Source organism: Sceloporus occidentalis, unplaced genomic scaffold, assembly GCF_023333645.1.
Source record: "Sceloporus occidentalis isolate IW3139 unplaced genomic scaffold, rSceOcc1.0.p SCAF_61, whole genome shotgun sequence".
Classification (NCBI taxonomy): Eukaryota; Metazoa; Chordata; class Lepidosauria; order Squamata; family Phrynosomatidae; genus Sceloporus; species Sceloporus occidentalis.
In genome coordinates this window covers 3,969,349-3,986,544 of record NW_028317041.1, presented here as the reverse complement: position 1 = coordinate 3,986,544, position 17,196 = coordinate 3,969,349, and the positions used below count along the sequence as shown (strand labels likewise).

Sequence of the window (17,196 nt, the reverse complement as noted above, 5' to 3'; positions counted from 1 at the left end):
TACTCCCATGCATTTGCAAATGTAAAGGGATCACATAGCTAGCATATGCATTAAAGTACATATGACGGCCAGAGTGCCCCATGAAATGAGCAGTCTGTATCCGGGGAGCAGGGACCTAGTTTGGAATGTCTGTAACTATACATTATTGTTCACATCGGAAATAGAGAAACCAACAGTCTAAACAAAATAACAGTTTGAAAAACAGAACAATGGCATCTAATGGAAACATAAACATCTGAAACATGGCTAAAAAAAATCAACTTCATTTTCTACAGGATAAATCTAATGCATTCCCCAATGAATTAGGCTAATGAATGTATACTGGCCACAGGGATCCAGATACATCTATAATATAATTTGTCTGAAGATTAAATGAAACCGCAAGAGGCTAAATTAACTTATTATTTACAGTATAAATTGTACTAGATTATTTTGCTTAGAGTTGAATAATGATGTCCTTCCTTGTTTAACTGCAGCTGCCTTCCTCCTGCGATGGCTTCAGCTTCCACACCTCTTTTTAATGATCAAACACAAATAAACATTTGTTTAACAATAGGGAGTTTTGTGACATGAAGACCCCCTAGCATAGGTACTTAAAGGTAATTTGAATGAGACTTTACTTTGATATAGTGCACTCCACATCACTCTCAGCTGACGTAAAAGAAGATGCCATGTTCAGACATCAGAGCTGAATGCCTGCTATTGTTAATCAGTGAATTAGGAGAAGACATCAAGTGGCCTTTAAAGAAAAAGTGGAAACATGGTGGGAATAATATGGTTACTAAATAATCTAAAATCTAACATTATATATCCAACAATCTTGCATTTAAATAAGCTATACATTGTGCACTGCATCACTTCAATATATTTAAGCACATTTATCCATGGATGATATAATTAGCAGAAAATTATTAGAAATAGTAATAACGAGGTGGAACTTAAGCCTTTATAAAGAGTCTCTGTCTTAAACATGAATAGAGTAGCGTTTATATTATTAATAATTATTATTATTAATCCCCAAACAGTTCTTTTGATATACATTTAGATTGTAGAAGCAGACTCAACACAGCCTTTGGTGCAACCCCATATATTATCAGTAGATTGCCCTGCATGTTAATTATGCAGTCAGGCAGAGACACTGCACAAATGTAAAAAATGGCAACCATTAAAGGAAAATTATCATTAAACATTTACATAAGCTCAATTAGACCACAGCACAGCACCCATGAAGGAAATGTGCTCTATTTAGTACCTATAAAGTAAAAAAAAAAATTATACCCTGGACTGCTCAACCACCCACTGTCCTGAATTAAATACAGATGCTATATAAAAAAAGACAGTTGCGTAGGAAGGCAAGCCCTTGGTAACATGCAATGGCATGGCACCATCGTTCTGTAAACAAGGAATCCAAGGCTGTTAAAATATACACACTCACACCATGTTTATTCTGTCATTAAGAAAATTCTTTAAAACAAAGTTACAGTATTAAATTATGCAAGCAAAAATGGTTCCACTGAGAAATATAGAATGTGGGCTTCCTTCCTATTAACAAGGGTGTGAAAAGCATGAGATTCCCTTGTGCTCACACTGTGACCTGTTGAAATCAGCATTAGTTGTCTCCTGCCACTCTCGTTAGCACATTAGCCCCGTTAAGCTCAGAAACTGGGATGGATGATCATTTTTTTCCCCTGTATTCATTAAAAATAATGACTTTTTTTCTGAGCAGAAACAAATATTCTATCGGCATTAGTGGCATGGTGCATGAATGCGCGGCTGTCAGTTAAATGAGAACATATGCATTTTTAATGATAATTTTGCTTAAACTTGTTAAACAGTTATGTGCTCTGACTTTAACCAGTTCTAATGGAATTGCGGCTCTATCCATATGGTAGTAATAGAGATCATTTAGAAAGAATCAACCTTCAGGAGTTCACTGCCTTTGATTTTAACTCATGTCTTATATAGTTATTTAGATGCAGTGTTTCCCATGTTGGAATATTTTTCAGTTAATTTAACTGTATTTTGTAGGTGTTTTTCCATTTTTTGTAAAATTCGGAAACAAATCAAATTCCCTTTGCCTTCTCTGTTTTCTTCATGTCCATGGTATGATATTACCCCCCTACTTAATTATACACGAGGAACATTAAAGTGCTGAACTATCACATGGTCATGTATTTTGCATACCTGGGAACTCTCCGGGTTTGACCCGGAGATTGCTGGGTGAGCGCTGCTCCTCCGGTTCTCCGGGTAAAGACCTGAATCCTCCGGGTCACGGGAGTGGGGTCTTGACAATCCCCGCTCCCCCATTTTTCCTTTTAATTGTGGGTATTTCCCGCTGCCGTCAGCGGGACCGCTCACCCTGGCCACGTCCCGCAAGGGAAGGCTCCGGGTGGCCAGAGTCGAGAAGGCTCCAGGTATGGTATTTTTACTGTACAGCTTGGGACTTTGTGATGTGAAAAGGTTTGGATATTGAAAACGTAATTAATGGTCTTCTGGTTCAAGAGGTCATAATTCCATTAGTCTGAATCAAATCTTTATTACTAGGTAAATATTAGGGATAATTAAAAAATGTATTTAACAATATACATCTGAGGATGACATTGCATGTATGTCATCAGACCACCCAAGTATCCCTAGATGAGATCCACATGCAAAAGGAACAAACATTTTGGTTAACCTGCTGGCACCAGTATGATTTAAAAAACAAAACAAAACAACAGGTAATTTGCACCAGGGAACTCATTCAGCATTGTGTGTCTCTCTGTTCGCTGGTTGCTGTACTATCTATCCAACATGGTGTGTGATGCAGGCCTGGGAACTCTCTGGGATTGCCAAAGAGCCTCTTGATTGTTATACCAATCTTAGGGTCAAGCAGTCTAGAGCAGCACTCTGATTTAATGATAACTAAGCATTCCATTCAGAGCATTCTCGCTGTAATACCCCATTTCAAATTTCTGTTTAAATACAGGTGTCAATTCCTAATGCCTTTACCTCCTCATAAACAATAGCCATACATGGGACGCTCCCAGGGTTGACCCCACAGGAGCTTTCCTTCTCCTCCTTACAGGTGGCAGGAAGAGGGTATGGGTACAATAAGTAATGGGAATAGTCATGCAACCACACCAGGTTAGGTCCACCAAGGTTTTTTTGAGCTGGGAAATAGGTGAAACCTGCACAATTAGCATATCTGGGAACTCTCAGCTTCTCCAGGTCACTACAGGGTAACTCCAGGTCGCAGGAGCTCTGATGCAGCATGACCCACTCCCCACCTACTTCCCCATTAAAAATAGCGTGTCCTGCGCCGTTGGCGAGACCACCCACTGTCGCCATAAGGACCTCCTACCCACATCACGCAAGGGGGTCTCCAGGTACCCGCAGCCATTAAGTTCCCAGATATGACAATTAGTTGGTGTGAGCAAATGACCCTCCTCCATCCAGAATTGGAGGACAGTATCTTGGAGCACCGGAGAAGCAGTGCAAAACCCAGAGAATCTGGGCAAAACCCAGTAAGTTCCTAGCTCTGATGAGAGTTATTATAATAATTGTCTTGCCACCAACTGGTCACTACAATAAAAGTTTCCAGATATGATACAACATTCTTGATTTACCATGTATGCTGGTCAGGCACAGTATTCACTAAAGGAAAATCAGATGCTTCATCTTACTCCTGCAGTCCAGTCCTACACCAAGCAATTGTCCCAGATTTGGCAAGACTATCCCTATTTGGGACCAAGATCCTACCATTTGCAGAATCCCTGAAGCATTACAGAAATGACCAGACACTCTAAAACCAATTCAGGAAGATTGTTAAGTGTGGAGAAAGCTTAATTATCTGCCCTTACATTTCCGTGAAGTAGTATAAAAATACAGTGACAAGCCAGAAAAGTAATTGGACTCTTGCTGAGTTCTTTTAATTTATAGGCGCCTAAAAAAAACAACCAAAACACTATTTTCAATTAGTAGAGTTCTAGATCTTTTCAGATGTAATTTACTCCTCTTATGAACAGGTCTGTTTATTACCCTGTACTCAGAAAGGTAAATATCCTCAAGGTATTTTCTACATAATGAATGTACATACTGCTTTACAGCATTCCTTGTGTGGTACAACACGACAAGCAGCTCTGATGTATATTTTAAAGGTATAATACACTAGAGATAAAGAATATAAAGTAAAGCAAAAAACGTAAGTACTTTAATATAATATATACTTAATATAGTTAGCTGTTTAGCATTACAGTCTGATATTTGTCTGGGATTACTTTGCCGTAGGTACCTCTGTACAGAATCAGATATGAAAGGTATGTGGTTGGGGAAATAAACAAACAACAAAAAACCAATTATTTAATTCCAGAGTTCCTTCGGCTTAAACTTTTGACTGAAATAAAAGACCAAAAAAGCTGAGTATAAGTGTTCATTTAAAAAAAGAGACACTGGAATGATCGAGTATCGAAAAAACGTGAGGTAGAAGGCATAATTCTCTAAACAGTCAAGATGCCTATAACTGCCAGGTGTTAAATACACTAAAGTGGCATAGACAGGATATTCAGTGGTTACAGAGAATATCACAATATAGCAGAAGTACCCTAATAAGGTGAGCCAAGATATAAGCAGCATGGGCTGCATGACTGGGCCTGAACCAGGAAGACTGGCAAAAAGGGTTAGGGGTTGGCTTTTGTGCCAACAGTGGGGTCAGACCGGTGTTAATTGGACCCTAGGTGGAGAAGGAGGGCTTAGAGACATTTATAATGGGGGGGTCCATTCAGATGCCCTCTTTTGACATTGCAGCAAGAAATGAAAAGTGTGCCGCGCATCATTCCTGAGGTTATTGGACTTATTTGAGGGTTGAGTGGATCTGGCGTCAAAAACCGCTGATGTCATTTACCAAAGAGATGAAATACAGACATTCAACATCAAACTTAGGTAGTCATAGGTTCAGCCAATGTGGGTACTATTGAAAAAGAAGGTTTTATTAACAATGGGTTAATGGGGCTTTTTACGCTTAGACTAAATTATCTCACTGGTGAAGCTGGGCAAAGAGCTTCCAAAAAATGGAGAGGGGGAAGGGATTTCCGCTTGAGTTGTGATGTCACAAGCACCAAGACATACACATTACAAAATGTACACAATGTTTGAGGAAGCATCACTAATGGTTTTGGTATACCTTTAAGCTTCTCATTGTTTCCATGTGAATTTTGCTATTTCGGATCTCTATTCTGAATAACCAAATCATAACAAAAGATATCTGATGTAACGTCACAAAAATGACTCCTGCCCGACTTCCTATTCATAACTCTATTATTCCAATCTCATTATACTGTTTGTTCTGTTATCTAACATAGATCGATGTATTTCAATATATAATCATCTAATACCCTCCTTTTTGACAGGATATGAACGTGAAATAGATGTAATTTGGAACATAATGAACGTCTTAACGTTTTTGTAGCATCTGTTCTTTCAGAAAAAAATGCATCTGTGGTTTCATTCATATAATTATACCCGTGTAAAAAAAAAAGATGCGGTGTCTGCATGAGTCCACTCTCCTTCTCTCAGCTATTCTTCTGGGGTTTATATTTTTTTTGCCACAAATTGCATTATTTCAATAATGAAGCTCCAAGTCTGCTTATAACTACTAACTTTATTTAAGAAAATCAGTAACAATAAGATGACCTGTATCTATTTGAAGCAGTTTTTTGCATATGAGGCTGTATGAGCATACTTGTCAAGGTTTCGCCCTAAGACTCCAGGTGAAGCACGGCTTCTCAGGGTCACTGCGGAGAAACTCCAGGTCCCAGGAGTTGCTCTGCAGTGCGGCCCACTCCCTGCCCACTCCCCTCCAAAAATGGTGTGTCTCTCGCAACATCAGAGTGACTGCCCACTGACCTTGTGGGACCTCCCACTGACCTTGTGGGACCACCCACTGCCATCAGGAAAGCCCACTGTCAGCGGGCCTTCCTACTTGCACCCCACAAGGGGGGGGTCCAGGTAGCCTGAGCCAGAGAGTTCCCAGGTATGTGTATGAGGTAGAGTATTTAGGTTTGAGGCTGCCCTAGCCCTGACCAAGAGCACCATTACTGCTGGTGTCCTCTCTAACATCTTATCCCGACGCTCCACCTCTTAAGGGCAGACAGTGTGGATACAGAATACAGAGCTGGCTGGATCCAATCCTCCATAGTGTGAATGGGCTGGTTACAAGGGAGTGGTGCGCCAGGGATCCTGGTGACGCAATAGGGAAATCTAACAGGTTATAAATAGTCTGATATTCTTTCTACTCACCACCACTCATAACATGCCTGCGTACAGTATTTATATTGGTACATCTGGTCAGTTTCATCACTACCTTGCAAAAGAAATTAACAAGTCACAAGTAATTCTGTGTAGTTTTCTATTGCATATCATGATTTTGTTATCGCAACAGATCTGAGAAAATACAAGTTAATTTATTTTTTTTAAAGTTAAAAACTACAGAGGTGTTCACATTCAAGGGCAGACAAATGAAGTATGAATGATAACGAACACGTATGGTATGTGTTTACCAAAAAAAATTATTGTATGATCTAAAGTTCCTTACAAGATAAAAGGCCACATCACAGTGTGATGAAGAGAGATGTGATTTATGAAATAACAACAAAGCCCACTATACTGTGTATGCTAATGTCACAGATGCTTGTGAAATGACATTTAACTCATTGATGCAGAAGCAATTTTTATCTGTATTAGGGACCTCTGACCATTTACAATCTACAGTCTTTTTGTAAGAATATCACAATGCTCATCAGGCAGCCTAACAATTTTGGAGGCTTTATTATCTTAGCTGGAAACTGACTGGCACTGAAGACTCTGGGAATGGGCATTCAGGCGGTCTGGGTGTGATGTAAACAGGGCCATCCTTTGTATAGGGCATAATAGGGAGGTTCTTCTGGCCGCAGCACTTCCACCTATCCTGCCCCCAGGTAGCCCGCTGTGAGAGCTGTAGAGAAAGTATGAAGGGTCCATGGACTCCTGAGTGAAGGAGAGGGAAAGCTGTAAGAGTGAGGGCTGATGGGGGGGGGGCTGATGAAGGAGATTGTGTGATTGTGGAGAGGTAGGCAGAGAATAACTGGAGAGCTGCAATGTGGTGACATAAGTATTGTTGTCAATGTTTTTGTCAGTTGAACTTTTCCTGTATCACATGTCTTTTGATTTGTTAACGAGGGCACACCTACAGTGATTCTATATGCCTGTTGAATGCAAAATCTTAGTTTAGTCTCTCTCTGCCCACCATCCTGCATGGATGGTGCCATCTTGGTTGCAGGTTAGTCTTGGAAAGTGTTGCATTGTATGTTGGGCTGTCACTCATTTATTGTTTGTTACTTTGTTTTTGTCTCTTATTAAATATCTGTTAAAGTAGACGAACCTTTGTGTTATATTTTTATATTTGGTTTAACACCACATGCAAGAGTGTGTGTATATGACTATGTAAGTGTATGGTGTTAGAAAGCATGTGTATGTGTAAGAGTAAGTGTGTCTGCGTGTGTATTACTGTATGGTGTTAGAGCCAGTATGGCATTATTATAGTGTATTAGTGTGTGTGTGTCAGGGGTGAGTCTAGGGATAGGGGAGACTGGGAAAAGGAGAAGAGCAGAGAGAGTATGTGTCAATGTATGGTGAGCATGTTAGAGTATCTACTTAATACTATATGGTGCTACAGTGAGTGTGGCTGTAGGAAAGGGACATCATTTACTGCCCCTTCCAGCAGAAAAATACAGGGAAACTCCTGCAGGCTGCCCATGATACAAGTGACACTGCTCTGATACGAGGACGGAAGCCACAAGCATCCAAGTAAGGTTAAAATCAGCTGGGTAAACTATTAATACCATATTTATTAAATAAAATGTACTATTACATGCATATATGAAGGTATAGGAATTGCAGAATAGGCATGACACCTGTCACATTTATTGTTAGGCTTTGCTCCCGATCATTTTAGAATCTGCAAATCCTCTGGTTATTGGGTAGACAGCATGGGGTAAAGACAGAAGTAACTCAAGGCCTTGCACCCCTAAGGACAGGAATGGGTGCAAAGCTCTATCAGAAACACTCAGTTTTACACAGTTACCACCTTTTTTTCCACAGCCATCTAAACTATGTTTGGGAGGGGAGGGAAAGAGGATATATTCCTTTATATTATATGCCATAGCTGTAGTATCAAGACCTAACACAAGTAGGGTGTCCACACATTATAATTGGGAGCCTTGCTTACATACGGACATTCACACATATATATATATATATATATATATATATATATATATATATATATATATATATGTAATATTGGCCTCAGTGTACTTTTTGTATGTCCTTTCCATCTCCATTATGTAGCGGACTCATGTGACTTGGTATTTATATTAACATTTTCATATTCTAAAAATGAATGACAATTCTGCAGCCAGCTTATCACTGAAAGTGTTAACAGAGAGCTTGAAGCCTCCATCAGCACTATTGCTGGGTTTCACAGGGGCACCTGCATTACATTAATTTCATTCCAGAACATGACATGTTCCCAGAACAGAGATGCCCAGGATTCAGGACAGCTCCTTTGATTTAGGGACTGTCCGGGGCAATCAGGGTCACGCTAATCCAAAGACTGTATAAATCCAAAAGACACTTGTCTAGACAGCACTGACCTAGAGTGTTGCTGATACAAAAAAAACATCATCCTTTAACATAAAAGTATTATTATAAATATTATTATAACAATAGCACGATTAAGCCTATAGTATTTCTGATGTGATATGTAAAAAGGTAATCTGTGTCCACAAAATCTTGCTTCTAAAATCCTGAATATGTATGATAAAAGAAATAGTATTATTTTATGAGTATTGTTTACACTAAAATATCCTTGAACTGAGACAATTTCTTTCAATAAGACATAATGGCATGTAAAAGTCTTGATAAAGTCCTGTGCCCTGGCCATGTCTCTGAGCACACCCTCCTAAAATGAAAAAGTGTCTCTTGTAATGTTTTATAGATCTCTGGTCAGGGTATTGTGTACAGTTAATTGGAGAGAGTTGAGAGGTGGGCTACCAAAATGGTGAATGGTTTGTAGGAAAAAAATTATTAGGAAAGGCTAAAGGGAACTTAGTATGTATAGCTTGGAAGAAAGACGCGAGAGGGGAGATGTGATAGAAAAATAACTTTTTAAGGGGATTTAACAAAGTACAAGATGTCATAAAACAAGAGGGTTAGGGGTCGTGGTGTAATGTAAGGTGGTTTCACTGAGAGGGTGGTAGATAACAGCCTCCCATTAGAAGTAGTAGAGGCTAAAAGAGTAATTGGGCATAGGCATAGAGCTATCCTGAAACTAAGACACGAACTGCCATCAAATTGGATGGCAGACAATGCTTTATCATATCAAAAATTTTGTACAGTGATAATTTGGTGAAAATAACAATTACCAATCAGTAAAAATTAATACTGGTTCCATCAGTCCTTGAGGAGTTGTGCAGCCTGCGCTACAGAGCTGTGCTTATGATATCTATCTAATCATCCACCTAGGATGAAACATATTCCAAGTGTATCTTGCATGTGGTCATCTGCATTTTTTCCTTCCCTTAAATCCAAAACAGTCTCTGTTTTTGTAACCTCTACTCTCAACTCTCTATCCGTTATGCCAAGTTCACCTAAATGTTCTCTGCCATGAAGACATAATTCAACGTATTTATAAAGATAAAGACACATAATATAAGGGGGCATTGAGCAATATACATACATGGAACAAAAACATAACATAACAAACATAATTGTGAATTTGAGAATTATATTTTGATAGGTCAACATGAAACAAATTGCAACAAAAGCTTTTTGATTGTTGCTAAAAATGAAAATGAATCTACATTGTAGAATTGTAGATAATTTCAAAGCCTAGTGCTTCTCTTGTTCTACATAGGGCTTAGGGAGTGTATTATTTCTCACAAGCGTGTCTATTCTTGCGGTTTGCTACGTTAATTTATATTAATTTATAACAAAACCGAGATCAGAGTTACTTTCTGAACAGCATTCTTTAGCTATTTGTCACGTAGCAGTTGTTATAAGGTAGTAATTGCAGTAAAACCTCAAATGCACTAAAGTGCAAATGTCTACCTAATTAACAGGTAACGATCCATTGCCGTACTTAACTATGCAATGATACAATTCTGACTGATTAACAATCAAAAGGAGAACAAAAAAGAAAAAATGAGGGTTGCATTCGTTCAGCTACCAAACTGCCGGTAAACATTTCAATCTATGTATTGGTTTTTCTGGACTGCAGGTATAAAGTGGATTAAATGTTCGTCTTTTGTTGCTAACAAGAGTGGACCTGTCTGGAGATTTCTGCATATTCATGTGTGTTTTATGTATCCGGTCAGGTTTCAATAATGATATAGGATGGTCCCAGATATAGAGTGACTGACCTCCTGTGCTTGGCCATAATATTTAACATTAATCTGTAAAGATTTTATTCTATAAAATATAAGAAGAGGTTAAGACTGTTATGAGCACACATGGGACCAACCTGGATCAATCTAGATATGGTAGATATGATACATAGAAACAAAGAATATGATGAAAAATAAGAAACATTTAGCCCACCTAGCCTGTCCATTTTTCCTGCTGTAGATCATTAACTTTCTCATCACAGATTCAGGACAGCCATATGCCTATCCCATGCATGTTTTAATTCCCTTACTGTATTAAGGAGCAGACCTTTTATCTGTGTATAGCGAAGTGCTGTTCAACTTATTGTACAGTTCTGTCCACTTTCTTTTTAATGCCGTTGTCCTACATGTTGGCTTTGAGGGCTCCAAATCCCCATTCATATGGAAGCCAACGTATGTTAGAGATTTCCAGCTACAAATGTAACATATAATTCAGGAAATTTAAGGGCAAACCTAAGGAAGTCAGAGGGTGGTACTGACCCCTCAATATTTTACCTTCGACATTTGAACAGCATCACTATAATCTTGGTTTAAACATTTCTTCTTCTATATGTGTCCCTCTTGGCCTTCCCTGGTACAATAATATAGACAAGTTGTATCCAAATAATGAAAAGTCATGTCACAAGGATGCAAGCCAATAAATGTTACGCATTATCACTTTTAAGAGATATTTAACCCATGCATATATTTAAGATGTTTCATGGTGTGATTAAAACATTGGGCTTCAAAGCCTACTATGACGGTCTGGAACACCATAAGCAATTCTCCACCATTAGTTACTGATTCCTAGTGCATGGGTCTAATAGTGTGCTTTCTAGGTCACATGTAATAACCACGGCAATCACGTGTATTGATGTTGTGAACGGCTTCAGGGTATAAAATACCATTGAAAGCGAAGGGTTTAAAAATAAAACAAACACTATACAAGAAAAAAATGCCAAAGTGAATTATTGTCAATGTCACAGTTACCTTCTAAGTAAAAAATACACTTGTAAATATTCTTTGGAAAATCACTGAAATGCATCTATTGATGTCTAATAGAACATGTGCAATTGAAAATAAAAAAAACCCAGAAAGCACTCCTTCAAAAACAGCAGCAGTAATTATCTTTTAGGACTCTCTTTATACATGCTGAAATTATTTCTAAAGCTTCGAGCACGGAAACAAAATGACATGCGCCTTTTCTAGTGCAGGGCTGCTGGAAAAACAGTAAAAAGTAGTCCTGAGAAACGAATCAATATGATGATAATGACCAAATAGCCCACATTATGAGAACAAAAGAACTAGTAATAAAAGTTGGTTTTGATACACAGTTCAAAATTGTAATCCTTCTTGTGTGATATAGCAAAGATTTTATATCCGTAAACTGGTAGAAATACTTGCATACAAAACAAAATAGCAATCAATATTGTACAACGACAACATCATATATACTATTTTTGTGTCAATTTTGATGTTTAGTAATTTGATGGAGATAAATAATACATTAAATAATAATCATAATAATCTTCTTCCATCTCATTCAAAGGGAAAACCATAAGGTTTAGTAAACCAGTTTTCTGTAATAAAATTTCTAGCCATTTAAAATGGAGCTTTTTCACACGCATTAATAGCACTTTGATAAACTCTAGCCTTTCCTTCCTCTTAACTTTTAATTATATAAATAAACACAAATGCTTTTTCACTATTGCAACATATACGGCAACAGCATATCAATGTATGCCTTCATGTCCCAAGACAAGTATGCGTTTCCCAAAAAATTGTGAACAAGGCAATGGTATACTTCATTAAAGAATTATTTTTTGGAAGGGTTTCGGCATTCAAGTGCTAGTTATGATGTTGGCAATGCTGGATTTAGTTACAAAAGTGTTACATTCAGCATCTTCACATTTTAATACAGGCTCATTCTTGGCCTAGTCACACAGTTCTATGACTTCTCACAAGAGCCAATGATTTTCTAAAGCCTTGTCTGCCTGTCTGTAGTATATGTTCATTGTGGCTTGGTGTCATATTTATTTTCAATGTTGCCCCCTCTGTGCCGACATTTTTTCTGCTGGGTTTCCAGATGTGGTGTCAACATGCTCCACTTTTTTTAAAGGGGCAGAAGTGGCACATGCAGGTTGCTAAAGGGGCACAGGTGGCACAGGCATGCTGGTTCAGTGGTAGAGGCCTACCACGTCAATGTCTTGCTTAGTATATAGTAATGGGGGTTGTGTCAATGTCAAATATCAAAATACCCCAAGTTTGGAAGTCCTATCTATTTTTTTCATGGCTATATTGCTTACCAAGGAGCTGAATCAGTGAGACTTCATGGCATTTGGTATATTGTATTTGTGTACAATGTATACTGTATTACAATATGATTTAGAGAATACTTTTTCATTTTTTATGTTTTGGGATTTGTCTGGTTTTTTTTAATACATTTCCAACAGTGGTGATATATTTTTTCTTCTCACCCCACCATTATCTATTACGAAAGTGGGGGAGTAACATAACAAAAGGGGAGGTATGATGGTTATTTCCCATCCCATAAATTATTTAGCTTAGTCTTTCAAACCATAAAATTTAATTTTTAGGGAAAATTGCAGACTTGCTCTAATAAATATGTAACTGCATAGCTCTTAAATCCCGGCACACATTTGACTGTATCATTACTAACTGTACTTGCCTTGTCTTTGCAACCATGTAATATTTCAAAACGCAGATCAGATACGTGTGAAATTTAGCCAAGTCATATTTTTAACATGCTGAATATAACAGAATGTATTTAGACAGGTCATACATTACAAAATTAGGGTGAAGTAGTAGAATTAAGGCGCTTAACAATTTCTGAATTTATCTCTACATTGTCTTGAAAATGTGGTCTTACAGTGCCAACAAGCCCACCAAAGAGATTCACTGCCATTTGGAATTAAATAATAATGAGAAGAATGAGACATTTAGAAACACTTATTCTTGGTAACTGCCCTAAAAAACATAAAGTGCTCCTTTCATTGACAAATGGCAAGGTGTCAATTCGTAGGCTATCCAATTGGGAACAAAATCTATAGGAGAAAAGATATTTAAATGTAACATGCACTACCTCTATGCTAACACTAAACTGGCCTAGAGATAAAAACTACATATATTGTGGCTGAGTAGACTGCTTGACCATACCTACAACCCCCTCCATTATTTGGGTTTGTAATGGGGTGTGCAGTGTTCTGGGATTGAACAGAATGCAGTTGGGATAAGCATGCATGTATGCAGGGCCGGCCCTACCATGGAGCAGAGTGGGGCAATTGTCTCCAGGTGGCACTTTTGAAGAGGCGGCACTTTGCCCCCCCAAGCGCCTTTTTTTTTTTTAAGCGGAAGAGAGAGAGGGGTGCCGAGTGGTTTTTGCTTACCAAGTTGTCAGTACCCTCTCGGCGCCCCTCTCTCTCCTCTGCGAGCCTTCTAGCTCGGCCCCGGTGCCGGCTTGTAATGCTGAACGCCAGAAGATGACGTCATTTCCTGTGCTCAGCAGTAAAGCAGCACGCACTGTGGCAGAGCAGGGAGACTCGCCGCAGGACTGCTGCAAGGTAAGTGACATACAAAGGGAGAGGGGGTAGGGTAGATAAGAGGGAGGGGGGGGAATAGGGTAGATAAGAGGGAGAGGAAGGGTAGATAATGACCGTCGGCCTCAGCGTCATGGTGGGGGTGCGGCATTTTAAACTTCGCCCCAGGCAGCATTATGTCTCGGGCCGGCCGTGCATGTATGCACAGCACATAGGTAGCTATATTAAAAATCCCCAGGAACATCCCCAGTGTTCTTGTGAGTTTAACTCATAATGTATTTACATTTGGTAGTGAATTATCTAGGATAATTATACTTACCTGCAGTGGGACTTGTTATACACAACATTCCATAAACTAAATATACTGATCTTAGCGTATTTTCTAACATCCTCGTAACATGTTTACTTTGATTTTGGTCAAAATAAGGAATGGAAACTTAACTAATTTAAGGCAGATTTAACACATGCAACTAACCTAGTGTATATATATATATATGTGTTTTTGTAATAAATATTTACTGATGTTTCAGACAAATTTATGTACAAAATAAGATAACAGATATCAAGATATCCCGTTATAAACCTTTATCAAGATAATAGATAATAAAATATTTGTTTTAGATTCCATGGGAATATGTCAAAAATGCAATATACCAAGTTTTGAGCTCTTGGAAATTAAATGTACTAAACCAAACAAAATGTCTCGTATCTTTGGATTAAGAAAAATGGTTGTCTCATATCACATCTTGAGTCTATTGTAAAGCATAGAGGTATTTTACGAGGCTGAATAAGTAGTAGTGAAGATAAATATGTCTACCAATGCTTGACCTTTCAAGGTGCTGCAGAACCTAAGTTAAAAAATTGTGTATGAGAAAACCCTGGATGGTATTACCATTTACTTGATTCTAAAAAGTATTATTTTTCAAGAGAAAAAAAGTCCTTCATGCACACATTTTAGAACATAACAATTGCACATAAAACTGGCTTTCCTTATTATGAAAACATGCATATTTCATAAGGAAATAGTAATTTAATGTAGATTCTCTCAAAAAGCAATATGTGGTATATAAATTTAATTTTTCTTATTGGAATGTTTAATCAACAAAAAAGCAATTATTTAATTTGGAGGAAGATTTTTTTTTATTATTTATAGCTTTTCTTTACAAAAATAAAAAAACAATATGTTTCCGTTCTTGTTTTCTGTTTATTAGCAAAACTTTATGTGAATGAAAAAAATATTACCAAGACTTTAATCCAAACCTGCAAATACATGAGGATTTTGTACTGTATTTTGATCAAGACACAACAAGTGATAATAATTTGGTAGATTAAGTAGATTTAGTTACAAATCAGTCCTTAAAGAAGGCAGTTAACCACAACAGTCCTTCCTGTGTGTTTTACTTGTAATTCCCCAAATAGCCACTAGGTTTCCTATCACATAAATAACTCCAGGTGGAGTTTACACTCTTTCTTGGCTTCCTCTACAGATATTTATGTACTTATTCTTGAAAAGTGTGTTGCACATTGTATAACCTAAATGTCTCTTGGGCTGTTGTAGAAATGGGTCATTTGGCAGGACCAGCCATTTGGACTGAATGTTGCCTCATACATGATGGCAAAAGGTATCATAAATTAGTGTTCTCTGAATCCATATTATCATTCTTCCCAATTGCATTATATCTCCTCTAATATTACGTTTCTGATTAATGTTAATTGTTTCATGCAGACTTTGGAAGTGGAGCGAAACTAAAATCCATACATATAATAGCATCACTCCCAATGCTACTACATTAATATTGGAGTATGTTGCTACATTAATTAAGTTTGCAGTTGATTCCAAATGTCATATTTGATAATATGGTTTACTGCGTGGCAAAGCCTACATATAAAGGATGTTAATGCAGTGTGACAAGGGATGAAGTTCTTCTTCCCCCAAGGTAAAATAATTGGGTTGCTATAAATTTTGACACTGTTCTGAGAGCAGATCAAATTAGCTGACTTTTTACAATCAAAATTACACTGCTGTAGGCTTCCAATATGACTAACAAAAAAGATGTGACACATGAGGAAATGATGTGAGCATTTCAGAAACAAATGAATAAAAACCATTAGTGAGAGGACAATATCTCACATACGGTCATTCCAATTAAATTTAAAATAACACTGTTGTGTCTGTTACTTGACATCTATAATTGCTCCAAAACCAAAGTCCTTCTTAATAGCAAACAGGTTTAGTCTGATATTAATGTATGGAGGTGCTTGGTGATTACTCTGACACACACAAAAAATAAGTGACGTTATTATCCATTGAAACATTGAAGGGAAATAAAGTACTGTATAATCCAGCGTTGGATTGCACATTGCTTTAAGAAGCAGAATATACATTCTGCTCACCAGCTGCCCCCCCGCTAGACACCAGGGAGTCTGGAGCACGTGGGGGGGGGCAAGTCTTTGAATGCATTGGTAAGTCTGTAAGGGGGCATATCTGTGAGCATAAGGCATATCAGGGGGTATGTGGCATATCAGGGGGGCTGAGTGGCAAATAAAAGGAAATAAAAACAAGAAATGCATTTTTCTCAATCATATTTTTTATTAAATCTGAAAAATAGTTTACATGTGAATTAATATTTAATAGTAAAAGCTTTTTAGGTATTAAAACCTAGTTCGAGAAATGTTGTGTTTGGGTTCCTGTAATATAGCTTTTATTATTATGTAGTAGTAAAATGAGAAGGCGATTAGAGAAATGACACATGTTAATGTAAATTTAACGGTTTAGTATTTTATTCCGCTGTTTGTTTTTAACACCCAGTTTGTTCATTAAATTATTTTAAATAATCTGATTAATCGAAAAAATAATCAACGACGAATCGATTATGAAAATAGTGGATATGGGTACATTGTTCCTCTACAATGGTTAACCACTCTCTAAATTTCAAAATGCAGGTTCCTGGTTTACAGGGAATATGAAGCTATTGGCGAGAATTAAAGACAACTTGATTTCTGCCCTAGTAATTTGCCCATGTTCGTTATACATTCAGGTTACCGCAAAAGAGCCTAGATAAATTAACGAGCCGCTAATTAAGCATACTACAGGAGGGCAGCAGCCATTAATGTTATGTTACAAAATAATTAATCAGTTAATAAAATGAATGTGAATTCCTTCATAGCCCCAGAGAAACACTCTGTCTTACACTGTTGGC

General features: G+C 37.7%; 1 protein-coding gene across 4 annotated transcripts in view; it reads right to left on the bottom strand.

Moving 5' to 3' along the window:
- The window catches only part of LOC149287424 (inositol polyphosphate 4-phosphatase type II-like), a 164,349-nt gene that overhangs the window by 133,936 nt on the left and 13,217 nt on the right, over positions 1–17,196 (bottom strand). Inside the window, exon 3 of one of the 4 annotated variants that reach the window (XM_089492951.1) lies at positions 15,692–15,695. The exons of the other annotated variants lie outside the window; for them this stretch is intronic. The gene's annotated coding sequence lies outside the window, so the exon portion shown is untranslated. The remainder of the gene's footprint in view (positions 1–15,691; positions 15,696–17,196) is intronic. 4 annotated transcript variants of the gene reach the window in all.